The following is an 18,448-nucleotide window of genomic DNA, read 5'->3' on the forward strand; positions in this document are numbered from 1 at the left end:
TTTTTCTTGCTGCAGGGTCTCTCCGTCAAACCTGGAGCTCACAGATATGGCTCGTCTTGGTAGCTAACTTGCCTTCAAGATGCCTTGTCTTTGTCTCCCAAAGTTACAGGCTGGCTGCCATGTCTGCCTGGCGTTTCCTTGGGTTTCTGGGATCCGAACTCTGTTCCTTGTGCTTTAACTACTGAGCCGCCTCTCCAGCTTCATGGCTTTCATTCCCCACACACAAGCGACAAATTCAAATGTCTGTAACAGGAAAGTCTGCTGCTGATCCGCCTCTTCATGCCACGTCACCAGCATGACGCAGGAGCCACCATCTCACTTGGGTGGCCACGTGTCCCTAGCCAGTGTGCCTCCAGATGTGCTTAGCTCCCTCCTGCCTCAGCCTTCACAGAAAATCAAGGGTGGCTATCAACTGATAGGCAAACTTATGACTACTCATTTCTACTTTCCCAAAGAAGGAAGCAGGGCTCCCTGGAGAATGGAGTGATTATAGTTCTGGGCAAGAACTGTAAACGATTGGAGGAGACAAGACTTGTACAAGGCTAGCCCAGGACATCTTATCACACCAGATGCCAGTGAAGCAACTCAGGGCTGTGGAGGTCATGTCAGAGATTCAGAAGGCAACTTAAAGAGGTCCTGTTGGCACAAGACAGGGCAACTTGAGTACTGACTTTCAAAATAAGTAACTGCAAGAGACTGGGTGCTTCCATCATATCCTAAAGGCTGACGAGCTCATTCAGTGGGTAAAAGTGTCTCTGCCCAAGCCTGATGACCTGGATGCAGTTCCCAGAAGTCATGTGCAGGTGGAAGGAGAGAACTGACCCATAACGTTGCATGTTCATCCCCACATGCTTACCATGGCATGTGCACCCACACATACACATAATAACAATAATGTGCATCCGTATACATACACAACAACAACAACAACAACATTATCATACATTGACCAGAATGTTCTGCTTTTGGGTACCCAGTAACTATTTGTAAAAAAAAAAAAAGCAAATTTAAACATTTAGGGGCTGAAGAGATGGCTTAGCTGTTAGAAGAACTTGCTGCCCTTCCAAAGGACAAGAAGTGAGTTCCCAGCACCCGTATTAGGCAGTTCACAATCTTCTTGTAAGTCTAGCTCTGGGGTCTTGGATGCTTCCTGGCATCTATGAATACCTACACACATGCACATGTGTACACCACACACACAAGCACACACGCATGCTCATACATGGGTACATCCACAAACAAATAAAAATATTAAAAACATATAAATATGTTTCAAAGAGCAAAGTCATCGGTCCAGTAGAGATGAGATCATTGAAGAATGGGTAAGACTCAAAACAAACAAACAAACAAACAAACAAACAAACAACCTCGTAAAGGTGACTGGGGGCCTTTGGGAAGTCTCTGTGTGTAACAGCATCAGGAAAGGACTCAAAGAGTAGACTCCCGGGAAGACAAAGGAACTTAAGAAACATGATTACCTTAGGCTTTTTGAGCCTTATGGAACGCCTTAGTCCATTCCTATAGGAAAATACCATAAGCTGGGTACTTAATGAATGGCAGAACTTCATTTCTCATTGTTCTGGAGACTGAGGAGCCTTTGATCAAGATAACAGCAGTGTCTGTAACATGTGTATGTAACATGTATATATGTAACATGTATATGTGTCACTGTTTGTGAATACATATATACATATGAATATATTACAAATCAACTGAAAAGAAAATATTGCCTACATCCATTAGATATACTATCTTTGTATGTTATGTGTATGACTTCTTCTCAGTGATTTTTGACATGACTATTTTGGGGGGAGGATTTAATCCAGATCTTATTTTGAAAAGGTTTATTATTAATGTATATGTATGTATGTGAATCTAAGTGTATTTATGTACACAAGTGCCTGTGCAGGCCAGAAGGAGCTGGATCCTCTGTAACTGGAGTAATAGCTTATGAGTCACCTGATGTGGGTGCTGGGAATAGAACCCAGAGTACAAAATGTGTGAAAAAGGGAAGGAGATTGAGGTGCGTGTGCATGCGTGCCTGTGGAGGCCAGAGGATAGTGTCCTACTCTATGGTCCCTTGAGGCAGTCTACTGAACCTGGAGCTAAGTCTTGCAGCTCGCCAGCCGCAGGGATCCTCTTGTTTCTGCTTCCCACTGAGCTGGGGTTCTAGGTATGTGTGACCATCCCTGGCTTTTATGTGGATGCTGGGAATTTGAACTCTGACCTGCACACTTGTGCAGCAAATGCCCTTCCTTACGCACTGACCCATCTCCCAAGTCCAGTCTTGCACACATTAAAGAAACACTCTATTGTGAAGCTGTGGCCCCAGCCCTTGTGACTTTAGTTCCAACATGTGTCTTATACCTGCTAGAATCCATTCCCAGGCTCTTACGTTCCGTTGAGAGGTTTGTCGCCTCTGCTTGCTTTCTGCTGCCACCAGGATCTAATTAATACTCTTTTGTAGAGTGTTTTAGTATCTGATACAGCTGGTTCCCCACCTTGCCTTTAGATTAGTATTTTCATTTACTTGTTCTTCCAGAAGAAGGCAGTCAGGATAAGTTCCAAATTTAAAAAAAAAAAAAAAAGTCCCTGTGAACTGCCTGTGCATATACTCTGTGAGAGGAAAACGTCTGGAAAATACCCAAATGCTAGGACCAGTGTTTCCTGCCTCTGGGTCACTAGGCTGGGGTGTCACACTCTCTCCTCTCCCCAGGTCACATTGTCTTGTTGAGAATGGGTGTTCATCCGCACGATGATGCCTAAGACGACCTTGTCTCTTAGAGCTGTCGTCCGGAGTTTGTGTTTATGAGACATTTGTGTTGTGGCTCATCTTAGACTTGAAGGTGGAACGCAATACATTTTCAACACAAAGGAGCTAGGCGTGGTGGTGCACGCCTGTAATACCAGCACTCAGGGAGGCAGAGGCTACACAGAGAAACCCTGTCCCAAAAGGGGAAAAATAAAAAAAAAAGAAAGAAAAGAAGTAGCCCCTGTGTTGGATAGTTATCTTTCTAATTCACTTAACTATTTACAGATTTATTGTGAATTAATTAATATATTTATTATTGTTATATGTTTATTACAAAATAGGATCTCAGTTCTTTGCCTATTAATCCTGCTCTTGAATGCTGAATCCTGTAGTTGTGCAGTGCACAACCAACATTTGTGTGCTGAGAGTGAAAACAAACCCACACAGTTACAGTCGTCCAAGGCCGTGTCTAATGTTGAATTATACCCTGAGAATATTGAGGCACTTCCCTCGGTGCCTCTTGGGCAACCTGTATTTTTCCTGGGCAAGGGAGAGTACAGATGATAATAAGACGTTACAAATTCCTTCTTGCTTCTCCGTGTCTCCTTTTATCTTCATTATATCTGCTTTCTGTGAAGAATGGGGATTATTACAACCCACGCATTAATACTGTATTAGAGATGAGAAAAATAATAGATCATGTGACCTTTCTGGATAATGCCTTTGGACCCTAAAGCATTAACTTCACATTATTAGGCTTTGCCCAGGGCAGGGAACATGATAGCTCAGGCTATCAAGTGCTCGTCTTGCTAGCATAAGGCCCTGAGTTCGATACCTAAACCCACACATTCACAAGCCTGTTGTAGTGGTGAACGCTCGTAATAACAGAGCTGGAGAGGGGGAGACAGGCAGATCTGTGGCCCTTAGTAGCCAGCCAGCTTAGCCTGCTTGACAAGCTCCAGGCCAGTGAGAGACTCTGTCTTGAAAACAAAACAAAATAAGCAAAAGAGTAGTAAAGCTCCTGAGGAATCTCTCTCTCTCTCTCTCTCTCTCTCTCTCTCTCTCTCTCTCTCTCTCTCTGTGTATGTGTGTGTGTGTGTGTGTGGGTGCGTGCGCATGTGTATGTATGTTGTTAGAGTGCATACTTAACATGTATATGAACTTCAGGAGAGAGGGAGAGGGAGAGAGGAAGAGAGAGAGAGAGAGAGAGAGAGAGAGAGAGAGAGAGAGAGGTGTCTACCTTTTGCTGTTGCCATTGTTTTCCACTCTAGATTCTGCCCCCCCCCATTCCTGATCTTCCTTCCTAGTGTAAGTAACTAATACTTTTCAGTTCACTTCTGCCTGCCGTCAGCAACACAATCTATAACTTAAGTTTTCAAAAGGAAATTTCTGAGTCACCGGCAGTAATGACGATGAAAATGAACACACATGGTATCTTTCTCATCACTGGATATGTACGTGCTACAGCTTATGCATGTTAGAGTCCCGAGGATTTGCAAGAGACACCTAGGCTGCAACCACTTGTATGGCATTTAATGAAATTTCATATCTTATACTCTCCTCCCATTTCTGCAATGGGTCACTGTGGTAGTTAATGGCAGTTGTAACTTGACAGTGAATTTGGGGCATAATTTATGCTAATTTAAAGGGCAAGAATTTCTCCTCTTACGTAGGGAGTACTTAAACCATTTGAGTCTGCTTATATTTATCTTCCAGCAAGACTAGATAATGGTAAAAATAGAATATACTACAAAACAAAGCAGCCTAATTGTATGCATACAGCTGAAAATAATGCAGCGCTATTCGAGGCTTTGTGTTTTTCTCCCTTTAAACACTGAGGCCTTGGTTTAAATATGCTATTACATATGTTTACAGTTTTGATAACCAAACGGGTTTTAACCAGATTAGAAAATAGGCTACATAGGTTGCTATCATGATGCCCAAAGAAATAAATTGAATAATTAAATCTCTGATTAATACATGAACATAAAAGAAGTGCCGAGACACTGAACTCATCACTGACTACTTTCATAGATTTTATTTTAAAGTCTTAGGTCCACAAAGAAGGACTGTAAAAATGGTTATTAAATCAGAGAATGTGAACGCCCACAGACAATTCTTTTCATCATTGTAAGAAAGAAATCTATAATTGAGCGATGATAAGGAAAATCTGGAAGGGGTTTATATATATATATATATATATATATATATATATATATATATATATTACATTTTATATCTAGAATGTGAATCTACTTATGACAGAAATTCTACATACGTATGAGACATAAGCACCATGAGTTCAACTATTTAAGGTGATTATTACGAATATGTAGAAGGAGCATTTTAAGATGAGAAATATTGACTATTATATTTCTTTCCCTCTTAGTAATCTGAAGTTCTTTGTCTCGGCTACAGTGCTTGTCCTCTTAGCTACAGCCTGGTGTGCATGTTTTCCTTCCTCTGTCCTCCCGCATAGATGACAACCACAGTTGCTATTGTCATTGCACCTTTTAATGAGGGAAGTGAAACATGGAAGAGGAAAACTGAGGCCACAGAGTGGGTATCCAGAGCTTGCCTGGGACAGGTGCTGAGCACAAGCTGGGTGAATGGAGGGTGCCCAGCGCACGTTGGGTGAGACCTTCTGGGTGAGTGGAGGGTGCTGAGTACACTCTGGGTGAGTGGAGTGTGCCCAGTGCACACTGGGTGAGTGGAGGGTGCCCAGTGCACAATGGGTGAGTGGAGGGTGCTGAGTACACTCTGGGTGAGTGGAGTGTGCCCAGTGCACACTGGGTGAGTGGAGGGTGCCCAGTGCACAATGGGTGAGTGGAGTGTGCCCAGTGCATGCTGGGTGAGTGGAGTGTGCCCAGCACACACTAGGTGAGTGGAGTGTGCCCAGTGCACACTAGGTGAGTGGAGGGTGCCCAGTGCATGCTGGGTGAGTGGAGGGTGCTGAGTATACATTGGGTAAGAGGGTTTTTTAAAAATCCAGGCAGTTAGTGAAAAAGCTACAGGGACCATATTATAACACAAGGTCAGAAAAATAAACAAACTGAATAGTCATATCCTTAAATTTTCGGTATTTTGCTTCCAGTGGTTTTTATATTTATTTAAAAATTTTAACTTTGAGATTGTAATTGAATTACAGTTCTCCCTTACCTCCAATTCTCCCGCATACCTCTCTCTGCTCTCCTTCAAGTTCATGAACTCTTCTGCATTTTTTTTTCCATTTTTTGAGACAGGGTTTTTCTATGTAGCCTTGACTGTCCTGAACTCACTTTGTAGACCAGGCTGGCCTCAAACTCACAGCGATCCACCTGCCTCTGCCTCCTGAGAGCTGGGATTAAAGGCGTGCACCACCACGCTTGACTTCGCATTGATTTTTAATAATACTTATTCAAAATATACTGTTCTTTAAAGTCAGGAAATAGAGGCATGCATTATTGCTACTGGACATAATACATTCTGTAAGCTCTGGTCCTGAAAGATCAGGGAATAGTGTACAGAAAAAGCAGCTAAACTGACATGACCACGTTCGATGACTGAAACTAGCTTGGATGCTGATTTAAAAATATTTGAGTAGTGAGGACCTTTTTTCCCCCTTTAAAATATTTATTTATCCAATTGTAGTGGCACACACCTTTAATCCCAGCCCTAGAAAGGCAGAGGCAGGTGAATCTCGGTGAGTGGAAGGCCAGTCTGGTCAACATAGCACGTTCTTGGCCAGCTAGGATTACATAGTGATGGACTGTCTCAATTTTTAAAATATCTAATTAGTCATTTATTTGGGGAGGAGTGTCACTTTGTTCCTTGCTCAGGATGACCAAGCTCCTGGCCTCAAGTGATTGTCTTGCCTGGGCCGTCTGGGCCGTCTCAGGAGCTGGGACTGCAGGCGTGTGCCAGTGTCCCTGGCTCCCTGCTTAAACTCTCCACTTCTGGCTGGTGCCTTGCTTAGCTCCTCTTAGGGAGTGCACAGCGAGGACCTACAGGGTGAGAGGGACAGATACACCTGGTTACTGGGGAGTGGCCGGCAGGACTTTTGGAAAAGCCCAAATGACCTCTGCTTGTTGGAGATAGCTAAGGGAGAAGGGAGCTGAGGTGCAACGGAGCCATGTAAACATTTCACAACGTGAGATCAAGACGGACCAGACGCGGACAGGGCAGGCCGCTGCTCTGCAGACACTCGGCAGGCTCCTGGATCTGGGATCTGCATAAGGCAGTGGCAGAAGAAAATGATGAGAAGAGAAGAGTAGACCCTTTTGTGAAATATCTCTCTGCTTGATTCAGGAGACAAAGTAAAGCTGGTGAAAAATCCTTTATTTTACTCCTTTTTGTTTCTAGAGCGCATTAAAAATGTTTTCGGTTCTTTCACAGGAAGGCTTTTTAACATGTAGAATGTGTTGTTGCTGGTGTTTAAGATTCATGCTTCTTGCCAGGGTAGTGGCACACGCCTTTAAATGATGACTCTTTTTCTTAAGAAGCCTCACACACCCTTGGGTGTATACAATTGCTGTTTGCTGTTTGCTGTGTGTGTGTGTGTGTGTGTGTGTGTGTGTGTGTGTGTGTGTTTGTGTGTAAAGCCTGCACTTAAATATGCGTTAGTTTTCTTAATAAACTCCAACTTTGATTCAAAAGAAGAAAAAAGCAGCAATGAATTTTGGCCTTTTCCTCTTATCACACGTAAAAAAAAAAAAAATAACTTACATTTGATTATGAACCTAAATGAAAGATCTAAAAGCAAAGCAGTTTCAGAGGAAAGTGGGGCGGGGGGGGGGGGCCCTATCTTAGTGACTGGCTTTGGCCAAGATTTCTTAGATACAACACACAAAGCCTGGACTATAACAAGACATCAATAAGCCAGGCTTTAAATTGAAATCACAATTCCTGATGGGATGGATAATATTAAAATGATGACAGATCCTATTAGTGATCGGTGAGGATATGGAGAATCTGGGACTGTTACGGACTGTGGGAGTGCAAGATGGGACAAGAATGATGCTCGGCAAATGCATGCTGGCGCACGCCTTTAATCCCAGCACCCGGGAGGCAGAGCCAGCGAATTGCTGTGAGTTCGAGGCTAGCCTGGTCTACAAAGTGAGTCCAGAACAGCCAAGGCTACACAGAGAAACCCTGTCTTGAGACACAAAATAAATGAATGAATGAATGAATAAATAAATAAATAAAATTAAACATATGCCCACCAGATGACCCCGCCACTCAGTCTTTGTGTATCTCGTCAAGCAAAATGGAAGCAAACTGCAAATCGAAAACTCATCTACAGGCCGGGAAGCAGTGAGGCACGTCTTTAATCCCAGCACTTGGGAGGCAGAGGCAGGCAGATCTCTGAGTTTGAGGCCATCCTGGTCTACAGAACAAGTTCCAGGATAGCTAGAACTGCTACACAGAGAAAGCCTGTCTCGAAGCAAAACAAAACAAAAACTCATCTACAGATGCTCACAGTAGTTTGATTTGTGATAGGTCCCAGCCGAGACTAACTCAAATAACCATCAATAGATACACACATAAAGAAATTGTGATATAGCCACACAGTGGAACTCAGCAATGAACAAGAACAAACAGCTGGCACTGGAAGAGGGAAATGGCCTCAAAATAATTGTGCTAAGTGAAATAAGCCAGGAAGGGGAAAAAAAAAAAAAAAGAAAAAACTTGTGCGGATTTTTTTTCCCCTCTTGGTAGAAGTAATAAGCCAGATGAAGTCTCTGGCCTATATTCTAGTGGAGCTGCTATGAAGAAAGCAGCTGAGGAAAGGTTGAGGGCAGGTGTGATGGCTTGAATAAGAATGGCCCTTATAGGCTCCCTTAGGCTCATATTGCTGAATGCAGGGAGTGGAACTCTTTGGTAGGATTAGAAGGATTAGGAGGCATGGCATTGTCGGAGGGAGTGTGTCACGGAGGGGGGGGGAGGGGGGCTTTGAGGTTTCAAAAGCACATGCCAGGTCCAGTCTCCTCCCTCTTTCTTTCTCTCTCCTCCAGGGGATCAGGAGGTGGCCCTTAGCTTCTTCTCCAGCACAATGTCTGTGTGCTTTGCCACCATAATCCTGCCATGATGCTAACGGACCAGCCCCCTGAAACTGGAAGCAAACCCCTAGTGAAATGCTTTCTTTTCTAAGTGTTGCCTTGGTCGTGGTGTCTCTTCAAAGCAATAGAGCCGTGATAGAAGTGCTTGTGTTATTTATAACAGGACGTCCACAGGTGACAGTCTTTAGTGCCCTAGGCATGCTGGAGTGACTTGGCACAAGCTAGCTTTCCCATGTGTTCTCTCTTACCTGTCCTTAGGTCCTCTATTTGTTCATGAGGTAGGACTGTGCTGAGAACAAATGGGGGTTGCAGGGCAAACGCCCTATCTTCCCACCCTCGCTTGAGGACTCTGAGGTGTGTACCACACGGCTCCAGGAAGGTTGCTTGTGGGTTAGGTTGACCCTCTGCTGTTTTCACTGGTATGCAGACCATTACAGACCCCCGTGTTGGCCTGCCCCTTCAGTGTCTTGCCCTTCAGCCCTCTTCCATTTCTCCCTGGTACCAGGTTACAAAAAAATTTTTTTTGTTTATTTTTATGTTGCGTACATTGGTGTTTTGACTGCATTTATGTCTGTGTGAGGCTGTCAGATCCCCCTGGAACAGGAGTTACAGACAGATGTTGAGCTGCCATGGGGGTGCTGGGAATTGAACTCGGGGGTCTCTGGAAGAGCAGCCAGTGCTCTTAACCACTGGAGCCATCTCTCCAGCCCCTTGGTACCACATTTTACAGAGTCTACATATGCTAATTATAATCTGATGTTTACCATTGAAGGAACCCAGCTAGGTCTATGTGTCCAAGGAAGGAGACTCTCAGAATGAAGCTCTAGGAATGCAGCTGGATTGGTTTCTGCCAATGATACAGAAGCCACGAAGTAAGGAAATAAAGAGCTCAGGTCAAAAAACCAGCCGAAAACCAGGCACCTTCCCATGACATCATCTTTGTAGATGTAGAGTCAGCTGAACAGTATGACTCAGACACGATGGCAAATTAAACAGAACTGTAAAGAAGACTGGATTCCGAGGCCAGAGGGTTTCTTAAGCTGAAGTCAGGGGCTTGCCTGGGAAGAAAACCCTGAGACCTCTGTGACGTGGGTGTCTGAGTGATAGACTTAAAGGCTTGAATTTCCAGATTTCTCTTAATGTTCTAAGCTAGAGTATTCTGGAGTTTTCCCCTGACTAGGTAAAGGCAGGCTTGAGTTGTGGAGCCTTTTAGAGGCCTCACATGGAGCAGATACATTGCAGGATAATGCTTCTCTGCAGTTCCTTATAGCTTCTGTTTCTAGGCCAATATTTCCTAGTTTTGTTTTGTTTTTTCGAAACAGGATTTCTCTATGTAGCCTTGGCTGTCCTGGAACTCACTCTGTAGACCAGGCTGGTCTCGAACTTACGGAGGAGGAGATCCGTCTGCCTTTGCCAAGTATGTACCAACCAGAGCCAGAGAATGGATCTTAAAGCACCAACGAGGGCTGAGGACGCGAAGCTTGACCGGGGAGGGGTGGGGTTGGGGGAGGGGTGGGGGGGGGAGTGTAACCAACACAGGTGGTCCTCTAGTTGCTCAGGACATAATGTTCTAGGAGAATGTCAAAGACACTTGCTTAGCACGGGGCACGCCAGCTCTTGAAGTTGAAAGTAGAAGAAGATGCTAGAACTTCTTAGAAGAGAGGTGTGGGCGGTGTCGGAAGGTCGGAAGATCTGAGAAGTAAGGACGTGCTGATTGCCAGAGAGTAAGGAATCTCCCTTAATAGAGCCCAGAAGACACGCCTCTTGTTACATGAGGAGGAATGATCTAGAACATTCTGAGCAGCTCAGAATTGTCTGCCCAGAGTCGGCGGAGACAACAAGACTCTAGGGATCTGGTTGGCACCACCAAACCACCAGCAACAGAGGGACTACACTTAGTGCCACTTGTTCCCGCCAAGTTAATTCTGGGGAGGGACCTAATGTTGAGGAGTGAAAAGAGGATCTCAGAAGAGCACATGATCATGTTATTTTTGACACGGAAAATGAAAGTGTGTGTTTGCAGGGATGACAGGTGAGCACACGAAACTAGAAAAACTGTTAATTCTGGGAAATGGGGAAGGGGGAGGGGGGAGGGGGATGAATGGAGCTAAAGAGGGCGCATAGAGGAATGTTTAAGGATGGCGCCAGCAATAGTCTTTCTCAAGCCAGCCGGTGTGCACACGGGTGTCTCCCCTGTTGGTGTACTCTAGGCTTACAGATTATAGTTTCTTGGATGTATTTCATTTTTAACCAAGTAATTTAAAGAAACAGTGTCTAAAAGCCGGGCGTGGTGGCGCACGCCTTTAATCCTAGCACTCAGGAGGCAGAGGCAGGTGGATCACTGTGAGTTTGAGGCCAGCCAGCCTGGTCTACAAAGCGAGTCCAGGACAGCCAGGGATACACAGAGAAACCCTGTCTCAAAAAACCAAAAAAAAAAAAAAAAAAGAAAAGAAAAGAAAAAAAGAAATAGTGTCTAGCCATAATTTCTCACGTGTTATGATGCATAGTAAAGAACAGTTTATTAGCGTTTTTGAGAGTCACAGAACTCATGGAATAAACCTCTCTCTCTCTATATATATATATATACACACACACACACACACACACACACACACACACATATATACATACATATATGTGAGAGAGTGTGTATGTGTGTGAAATATGTGTATACATGTTTGGGTGTGTGCATGCACATGCATCACATGTGCTCCTGTGTGTAGGGGCCAGAGGCCTATGTCGTATGTCCTTATTAATCGTTTTTTCCATCTCATTTTTTTTTTTTTTTTTTTTTAGATTTTTTCGAGACAGGGTTTCTCTGTGTAGCCTTCGCTGTCCTGGACTCACTTTGTAGACCAGGCTGGCCTCGAACTCACAGCGATCCACCTGCCTCTGCCTCTCAAGTGTTGGGATTAAAGGCGTATGTCCCCACCACTGCCCGGCTTCTCCGCCTCACTTTTGAGACAAGGTTTATCCCTGAATCGGAAGTTGGTCACTGATTTGGCTAGAAAACTGCTCAGCAAGCCTTGGGGATTGTCTTGTCTCCACTTCTTCAGTGCTGGGATTACATACACATGCCAGCGTTCCTAGCCTCTGACATGCGTGTTGGGGGTCCAGCTCAGTGCCTCATGCTTTACATGTCAGCCCCTTTACTGACTGAGTGTCCCCAGGCCCCTGAGGCTTCTAACGCACCATTTTAGTAATGTTCACCCAGCACCGCAGTAGTGATGAGCAAATGATGCAATGGATGTACGTCTTCTGCTCAGACCTTGCACGGAGCAGGTGCTTACGGACTAATTCCTGCTATTCTGATTTGCCTGTGCTTCCCACCTCTTCTTCTTTAAGAAAATTTACAGCTTCTTCATTTAACTTCATTCCATTTAGTTTGTCCTGCAAGCAAAGCATTATGTGGGTGGGCCATACCTTTGCTTCTAAATAAGTATTTTAGTTTCTAGACTGATGTCAGTTTCAACCCTCAGGTGAGCACACGGAAGAAGATCAATCAATCTTAGTAAATAAACAAATGAAACAGGTAGGTGTTGTGTTCTGAGTTCCCTTCTAATTCCTATTTTGGGAATCGTACCCCCAAGAGCTCAGAATTCTAGCCGTAGTTACATATAAGGTTTTGAAAGTGGTGATACATTTAAAACAAGGCTGTTGGGAGTGGAGCTCTGGCCCAGCGTTGCTGATGTCTTTGTCAGAAGAAGAAGTCAAGCCAGGGACCCACTTTCAAAGAAAACCTCAGGGAGAAGAGGACAGCCCATCTGCAAACCAATGAGAGAGGTCTCATGATCACTGGACTCAACCCCTTAGCCACTGACACTATGAAAAAATACATCTCTGTTGTTTAAGCCTTCTAGCCTCTGATATTGTTAAGGAAGCCCTAGAAAACTAACATAGCAGGGCAAGTATAATGACCTCACTTAGAAACATGGACCAGCTTCCAGGATAAAGATGTGCAGCAGCATCAACAGTGAGTGGCAGAACTGGCGCTGACTCAGTCTCCCACTGCTTTCTGCTACTTTTTAAAAGACTTACCAAGCTGGACATATTTAACTTGTGAATTAAATCATGTTGTTATCAAAACCAACATAGGGGCACAGAATGGAAAAAGGAATCCTTGCCTTTTCCCTCCTGTATGACTAGGGACTGACGTGCTATCCAGAGTTGGTGAGGCACCTTTCCCTTCACCTAACATGGTTTCCTTAGTGGCCACTTTCAAGTCTAAGGACACTCCTTTAGCATTTGCACCAATAAGCTTATACAGATGGGTCCTAGTGTTTCCACAGCGGAACATCATCTAATATTTCCCCATTATTAAAGGTGAGCCTTTAATAATCACAAGACATATGCTTAGCTACATTCTTGAACTTTTTCCCTTTCAAAATAGGGTCTCGCGCAGCCCTCAAAGATGTCATGTTGCCAAGAGGATGACTTTGAACTTTGACCCTTCTACATCTACATCTTGAGCTCTGGGGTTACATAGCATTGAACTCAGGGCTTTGTGCAAGCTAGGCAAGAACTCCACCGAATAAGCTATATCCACAGCCTCCCTTTTGTTTAACATACATTTGCCACAACCTTGTTGCCTCCTCCGCCCCTTCCATATTGTCCTTTGTAAAATCTTTCATATTAACCTGTTTTCAAATATCTGGTGATCACTGATGGTCACTTGATTAATGTGTTTATTTTTGAGATTACAATATAGCTACTCCTCTTTTTTCCTTCTCCCAAGCCCACCCATGTAGCTCCCTTGTGTTGTTTTAAATGAAAATCCCAAACATTCTTTTTTTTTTTTTTAACCAATAAATACTCAGGAGCCAGATGCTGGGGTGAAAACCTTCTAGCTCAGAGGGACAGAGAAAGCATCCCGCTGACCTTCCTACTCAGCTCACATCCCTATGGAAAAGGCCCAAACGGCTCACTAGCTCAACTGACAGCCCAGGAGGAAAAGGCCAAAAAACCCCAAGGCCAAAGGCTGCTAGCTCAAAGACCAAAAAGCCAAAGGCCAAGGGGCTAAAGAGACAGAGAGCTAAAGCGCTCCTTCTATTTCTACACACTGTTTTAAATACCCCTCAACTCAAAGTCCCTCCTACTCTTTAGTCCCTGTCAGCTGGTTTCTTGCTCCACCTTCTGACCCAGGGTTAACTTTATTCAGTCCTGTGTACGGAAAGCTCTTGGATTAAAGGTGTATGCACCAAACAAAAGACAGGCGTTTACAGCTCACAATCTCAGGGATCACAATGGGATCAAATATCCTGCAACATCCTTGTTCTCTTTCAAATCTGTGGTCTCTTGTTCTTTAATTGTTGTTACATATATATGTATAAACACACACACACACACACACACACACACACATGCACACACACGCGCGTGCACACACAAGTATTTCTAAATACATAAATACAATTTGCTCAGTCTGTATAGTGTTACTTGTATGCATATTTTCAGGGATGACCATTTGGTACTGGACAGCCAATACCTCCCTGAGGAAGGGCATTTCTCCTGCTCTCAGCATTCCTTAGATGCCTATAGCTCTTTGTGTGTGGGTGAGGTCTCATGAGCTTCCTGCTCCACTCCAAGCTAGCATGTCTATTGGTGAAGTCCTTGTTTGGCTTAGTTTCCACTTCCTGTGGCTGCTGGTGCTTTGGCTTCTGACATTTGCTTGTGCTTGGATGGACTGGTTGATTGTTGTCGGATACTCGTGGGAGTTCAGGCCATGGTCTTCGCCTCTCAAGTCACATGCTCCTGATGTCCACCATGTTCTATTCCTGGAATTTTCTGACATCCACTCTCTGCAGCCATCACTTTCCTGTTCTCTTTTTACTTTTTGTGGCTTAAACAAAACAAAACAAAAAGCAAAACAAAAACAAAAAACAAAACAAACAAGAACAAAAAAAACATCAAAAAGCCACCACCACCAACAACAACCAAAAAACCTTCCCATTGCTACCTTAGGGGGTTTTGGGAGGAAGTGTAAACAGACACAGGTTGCTAACCAGAAGCCTACTTTTCTAATTTTGACTTCTCTTGAATTTTGTTATTAGTCAACAAATATTGGTTCCTTTCAGTTCAGTGCAAATGAATCAGAATTTCCCTAAGTAGCCCCCTTTCCAGCTGCTGCTTCGATGGCTTTTTTCACACAGAAAGCAGGTGTGAAGGGCAACATAATAGCCCACATAAGTATCACTCATATGAGACGGTGCTTAGTGTTGGCCAGGCACTCTGGTGCTGTTTCTGTGGATCTTGAGGAGGATGAAGAAGGCTTCTTATGAGCACGGCCTAGTGTGGGATGGCAGACTGAAAGAGGAGGCCATCTGACACCAAGGGTCAAATCCCAACAAGCTTGTCACAGTCTTATTGCATTTTTTTTCCTTCCATATTGTCCCCCCCCTTTTTTTTTTAATCTTTTAACTTTCTTATGGGGGTAAGCTGGGTGACTATAAGACCCAAACTGGGGGCCAGTTGTGGTGCACGCCTTTAATCCCTCCCTCCCTCGGGAGGCAGAGGCTGGCGGATCTCTGTGAGTTGGAGGCCAGCCTGGTCTATAAAGCAAGTCCAGGACAGCCAGAGTGACACAGAGAAACCCTGTCTCAAGAGGGAGGGAGGGAGGGAAGGAGAGAGAGAGAGAGAGAGAGAGAGAGAGAGAGAGAGAGAGAGAGAGAGAGAGAGAGAGAGAGAGAGATCCCCAAACTGGGGGTAGGAAGGCGTCATCATGTGGGGGTAGCCTGGCACAGAGGTCAGGCTGCGAGGGTAGTGGCAGCCAAAGGAATAACCAAGTAAAGAGATGTATTTGGGATAACTGCAACCTTGTGTGTCACTGTAGGAGAATGGAGTCAAATACAAAAAGGAAAAGAACTAGAAAAAACAATGCACTATTGAACCAGAAGTAACTGCACTGTGAGCCTATGGTTGTGATGCGTCTCTGACACCTGTTCAGTACAGTTGCATAGGTGGTGTCTTTGTGCATGCACTGCCTTTTCTGCTGTCCAAGAGTCCAAGCGTTGCCGGGCGTGGTGGCACACGCCTTTAATCGCAGCACTCGGGAGGCAGAGGTAGGTGGATCGCTGTGAGTTTGAGGCCAGCCTGGTCTACAAAGGTAGTTCAGGACAGCCAAGGCTAACACAGAGAGACCCTGTTTCAGAAAAACAAACAAACAAACAAACAAACTAAACAACAACAACAACAACAAAAGTCCAAGAGTTGTGTATGCAAAGTGCAACCACCAGTCCTTCAGAGATCTTGGCTCCCAAGTATCCGTTGTCATTTGAGAGGAACCAGGGGTCCTTGACTAGGTGCCAGATCTAGCTAAAAATAATAATAGTAAATAGCAAACAGTCCTCATATAAAACTTGCTGCATGAAACATATCTATGTTAAGCATTTACTCACTATTCATCTGAAATTCAAATTTATCTGATTTGTATTTAGCTTGATAAAACACTCCTTAGATTCCATCGTTGGGACAAAAGTACAAGATGAGCCTGGGACATTTTGTTGTACTATAAGGGAAGTAAGTAATATTCAGAGCTGGTGAGATGACTCGAAGGGTAAAGGCCCTTGCTGTTATGTCTGATGTCCTGATTTTGATCTTGGGGCCCTCCATGTTGGGAAAGAAACCAACTCTTTCAAATGTCCCTCTGGCCTGTTCATCTACTCTAGTATCTGTCCCCCTGGCCTGCCCATCTACTGCAGCATCCGTCCCCCTGGCCTGCCCATCTACTGCAGCATCCGTCCCCCTGGCCTGCCCATCTACTCCAGCATCCGTCCCCCTGGCCTGCCCATCTACTCCAGCATCCGTCCCCCTGGCCTGCCCATCTACTCCAGCATCCGTCCCCCTGGCCTGCCCATCTACTGCAGCATCCGTCCCCCTGGCCTGCCCATCTACTGCAGCATCCGTCCCCCTGGCCTGCCCATCTACTCCAGCATCCGTCCCCCTGGCCTGCCCATCTACTGCAGCATCCGTCCCCCTGGCCTGCCCATCTACTCCAGCATCCGTCCCTCTGGCCTGCCCATCTACTCCAGCATCCGTCCCCCTGGCCTGCCCATCTACTCCAGCATCCGTCCCCCTGGCCTGCTCATCTACTCCAGCATCCGTCCCTCTGGCCTGCTCATCTACTCCAGCATCCGTCCCCCTGGCCTGCCCATCTACTCCAGCATCCGTCCCCCTGGCCTGCCCATCTACTCCAGCATCCGTCCCTCTGGCCTGCTCATCTACTCCAGCATCCGTCCCCCTGGCCTGCTCATCTACTGCAGCATCCGTCCCTCTGGCCTGCCCATCTACTCCAGCATCCGTCCCCCTGGCCTGCCCATCTAATCCAGCATCCGTCCCTCTGGCCTGCCCATCTACTGCAGCATCCGTCCCCCTGGCCTGCCCATCTACTCCAGCATCCGTCCCTCTGGCCTGCTCATCTACTCCAGCATCCGTCCCCCTGGCCTGCTCATCTACTGCAGCATCCGTCCCTCTGGCCTGCTCATCTACTCCAGCATCCGTCCCCCTGGCCTGCCCATCTACTCCAGCATCCGTCCCTCTGGCCTGCTCATCTACTCCAGCATCCGTCCCCCTGGCCTGCTCATCTACTCCAGCATCCGTCCCCCTGGCCTGCCCATCTACTCCAGCATCCGTCCCTCTGGCCTGCTCATCTACTCCAGCATCCGTCCCCCTGGCCTGCCCATCTACTCCAGCATCCGTCCCCCTGGCCTGCCCATCTACTCCAGCATCCGTCCCTCTGGCCTGCTCATCTACTCCAGCATCCGTCCCCCTGGCCTGCCCATCTACTCCAGCATCCGTCCCTCTGGCCTGCTCATCTACTCCAGCATCCGTCCCTCTGGCCTGCTCATCTACTCCAGCATCCGTCCCTCTGGCCTGCTCATCTACTCCAGCATCCGTCCCCCTGGCCTGCCCATCTACTCCAGCATCCGTCCCTCTGGCCTGCTCATCTACTCCAGCATCCGTCCCTCTGGCCTGCTCATCTACTCCAGCATCCGTCCCTCTGGCCTGCTCATCTACTCCAGCATCCGTCCCTCTGGCCTGCCCATCTACTGCAGCATCCGTCCCTCTGGCCTGCCCATCTACTCCAGCATCCGTCCCTCTGGCCTGCTCATCTACTCCAGCATCCGTCCCTCTGGCCTGCTCATCTACTCCAGCATCCGTCCCCCTGGCCTGCCCATCTACTCCAGCATCCGTCCCCCTGGCCTGCTCATCTACTCCAGCATCCGTCCCTCTGGCCTGCCCATCTACTCCAGCATCCGTCCCTCTGGCCTGCTCATCTACTCCAGCATCCGTCCCCCTGGCCTGCTCATCTACTGCAGCATCCGTCCCTCTGGCCTGCTCATCTACTCCAGCATCCGTCCCCCTGGCCTGCCCATCTACTCCAGCATCCGTCCCCCTGGCCTGCTCATCTACTCCAGCATCCGTCCCCCTGGCCTGCCCATCTACTCCAGCATCTGTTCCTCTGGCCTGCCCATCTACTGCAGCATCCGTCCCCCTGGCCTGCCCATCTACTCCAGCATCCGTCCCTCTGGCCTGCCCATCTACTGCAGCATCCGTCCCCCTGGCCTGCCCATCTACTGCAGCATCCGTCCCCCTGGCCTGCCCATCTACTCCAGCATCTGTTCCTCTGGCCTGCCCATCTACTGCAGCATCCGTCCCCCTG

The sequence above is a fragment of the Acomys minous genome (genome assembly GCF_964271855.1).
Source record: "Acomys minous genome assembly, chromosome: 19".
Classification (NCBI taxonomy): Eukaryota; Metazoa; Chordata; class Mammalia; order Rodentia; family Muridae; genus Acomys; species Acomys minous.